Raw genomic sequence first — 3381 nt, 5'->3', positions numbered from 1 at the left:
CCAGGGTTTTTACGAAGGTCATCAATGCCATTGTGGACCTTGTCCCACTATATATTCATTTTCCTCAAACAGCTCAGAAGTGGAGGAAGGTCAAGGTGGATTTCTTCAGGCGAGCAGGATTTCCGAATGTTTTGGGGCCCATTGACTGCACTCATGTGGCCATTCAGGCCCCTAAATTGCAGGAAATCGCGTTTCGCAACCAGAAGTCATATCATTCACTGAATGTACAAATAGTTTGTGATGCCAACAGGAAAATCATGAGTGCACTCACAGGTTTCCCAGGATCATGCCATGATGCCTATACCCTGCGTCAGACAGCCCTCTACCAGAATTTCATCTCTGGAGAAATGCCTGAGGGCTGGTTAATAGGTAATGTATAATGTCATTACTGTAATACAACTAACAGTAGTCAAATCCTAAAGAGACCTATTATGTTGCTATGTCCCTTTGCATTGTCAGAATGCCAGGCTATGACCTATATTGAGAATATGTTATATTTTGAGCTAACATCTAATTTAGCAAATAGTTTATAAATATTGTACAATATTGGGAGCATGGGGGAAGAACTAACTTTCAGATATTCCAGGAAGCCCTAGTATAATTACTATTTTCACAGCTCACGGTACTTCAGTGTGGTAGTCAATAGTAACAATGTCTCCTAACAACCAAAAAGCAATAAAGTGACTGAAGAGCACAACCCTTAGCGACCTTTGTAAAAAATCTAGTGTTACACTGCATTCACAGAACACTTACTATACCAAGAACTAACATGTATTATGTTTGTCTTTTTACAGCTGACAGAGGATACGGGCAGCTTCCATGGCTTATGACAGCTGTGCGTCACCCCCGGTCTGAAGCAGAGCATAAATTCAACAAGGCTCTGCAAAAAAGCCGGGGGGTTGTGGAGCAAACCATGGGGCTGCCAAAAGCACGGTTTCTGTGCTTGGCGTGGCCCGGTGGTGAGCTCCTATACGCGCTGTGGAAAGCTGCCCGAGTCATCATGGCATGCTGTCTCTTGCACAACCTGTGCCTGCACCATGGGGATTTCTGGGACATTCCAGAGGAACTCGAGCCAAAGGTGCATCAACATCCTGCCTCTGGCTCCCAAAGCACAGCAGAGGGACGTCGTGTCAGAGCTGAACTCATCACTAATGTCTTTACGCGTGAGTATTTACATTTGTTTACAATGCATGTATTACATATTTCAGCACATCATGTTTGGGTTACAAACCAGCCTAGGAGTTGAAGTCATAGAGAGCACACTTTAATGGTTTGGGAAATGAAATAGCACACTTATTTGTGTAAGAGCTGGACCTTTATGCAATACTTTACAAAAACACATTGCCAAACTAGGGCAAAGTGCAATTTAGTTTAGATTTGGGCAAGCATTGCTTTTGCAGCCAGAAAAGAATGAAAAATACAATCCAGCAGCGTGTAGTTAACACTAAAGCATGATTAACAATGCTACTTAACACATCCTAATAATGTAATCTATTTCTTTACAGGGCGATAACATCCTTCTGCTGTGCTGCCAAGCCTCTGGAATGTCACATCACAGACATTGAAAATCCACCTTTATGTTCCTCCACTCCCAAGCTGATGTGAGAAAGTGACTATATAGTGGGCCAAGGTCTAAATTGGCATTGAAACCTTCATAAACACCCAGGAAACTGTATACTGGCTCAGTGCACAAATTAAGCGCGACGTGGTTTGAAAGGACGCCTTTCCTAAAATATTCAGAGAGTCCAGGAGCCTCATCATTCTTGGCATAGCCTAGCTTCTCTTTGTTTTTGCTGCAATTTTCCCTTCCAGCAAGATGTACAGGTCATGGATGACCTTGCAGGACAGGCATAAACGCCTTTTGACATTCTGATCATTGGTTTGAGCAAAGCAATAAAATATGTTTGGCACTAAGTTAAATTGTCCTTGGCATTTTTCTATACAAAATGACTAATACCATTAGAATCATGTAAACACATAAATAAAGCATACTATCTGGTATGTAAGAGTGCGTGACCCTGCTTGTGAACTTGGCAATCAATGTGGTTTGATGTTGTGCTTGGCAACCTGGACCTTCTTCCATCACCATCAGGTGTGTTAGAATGAGTATGCAACTCAGCTAGACAACTAATTGACAACCAGTTTGGACAGAAAGTGGAAGTGTGTTGGTATACAATAGTGCTAAGATCAGGCAGCACAGCACAATGACAACAAAGCGATAACACTACCACAAATGAACAGAGGAGTTGTGTGGCAGCAAATCAATATGCAATTGAGTACAAATGTCAGAGTAATAAATATGTACATAATACATTCAAAAACCAATATGTGACTTTGAAAATGGGACAAAGGCAAACGGGGTTCAAGTAGTAGTTTGAAGTGGAAAGCATGCAGACATTTGTCCTGAATATTAAGTTTAAAAAAAATGACAAAAGATTGCCGAAGGTTTGCTAAACAACAGAAACAAACCAGTCATTACAAACCAGGCAGCAAAAGATGAATAATGATGACAATAATCCTTTTTTCAATTATTTGATTTCTATCAAGCCAAAATACAATGACATTTTAATTAGATCACAAATGCTTGGTGACAAATTTTTACAATTCATACTATTGTGTGATGACATATTAACTGTGTTAACTTGTATATATACAGCTTGATCTCAATTCGTTTGCAGTGTTGCAAAGGAAATCAAAAAGTATGAAAACAGTACAACAAATGTAACAATAAATAATTAATTTTGGTAATGGGTACAATGTAACCTAAAAAAGTAACAGTTACCCAAAAGAAGATGAAGTATTAACCACCTGGGCTTTTCACTGATGTTTAGATTTCTGTACCAAAAGCGGTACACTGTTTTTCATGAATTTTTTTTTTTTTTATTGTAGACCTGTAACTTACAGAAATATGTCCAAACAAGGGTCTAGTAGATATCATGAATATAAAAAAAGTTTGAAACACACAATCATGTAAAAAAAAAATTACTTTTAATAAAATAAATAAATAAAAAACACAAAAATCAGCTTAACCCCCCTAGCGTTCTAATTCTGTCAATTTTTTTGATGCAAAAAGTGATCCTAGTTTATTTGCATAGAAATTTGTTTATATTTGTGGGCTTGTAATTCTTAGGATTAACTCCCAGGTATGATAAATATATTTATTTATTATATTATAATCATAAACTATAATATAATACATAATTATAAATAATAATTTAAAAAAAATAATGAAATAAGACAACAATGTAATCTAAAAATAAAATATAAAATTAAAAATATACTTTTATTTTTATATCATGTTGTGTGGTGTTTTTGTAATGTAAAAACCATTTAAAAGCAGATGACATTGTAATCTGCTTTTAAATTTCCCTCCCAGACACA

At 37.2% G+C, this 3381-nt stretch overlaps 1 long non-coding RNA gene across 1 annotated transcript; it reads left to right on the top strand.

The window, feature by feature from the left end:
- Nucleotides 1–628: 628 nt before the first annotated feature.
- LOC140344202 (uncharacterized) lies at nt 629–1914 on the top strand. Its single transcript, XR_011923509.1, has 2 exons — nt 629–1163; nt 1506–1914. It is a non-coding gene; the product is annotated as an uncharacterized lncRNA (long non-coding RNA).
- The last annotated feature ends 1467 nt before the right edge of the window (nt 1915–3381 follow it).

The sequence above is a fragment of the Pyxicephalus adspersus genome, chromosome Z (assembly GCF_032062135.1).
Source record: "Pyxicephalus adspersus chromosome Z, UCB_Pads_2.0, whole genome shotgun sequence".
Classification (NCBI taxonomy): domain Eukaryota; kingdom Metazoa; phylum Chordata; class Amphibia; order Anura; family Pyxicephalidae; genus Pyxicephalus; species Pyxicephalus adspersus.
Note: the sequence above shows the minus strand (reverse complement) of the source record. Positions and strands in the feature narration are given on the sequence as shown.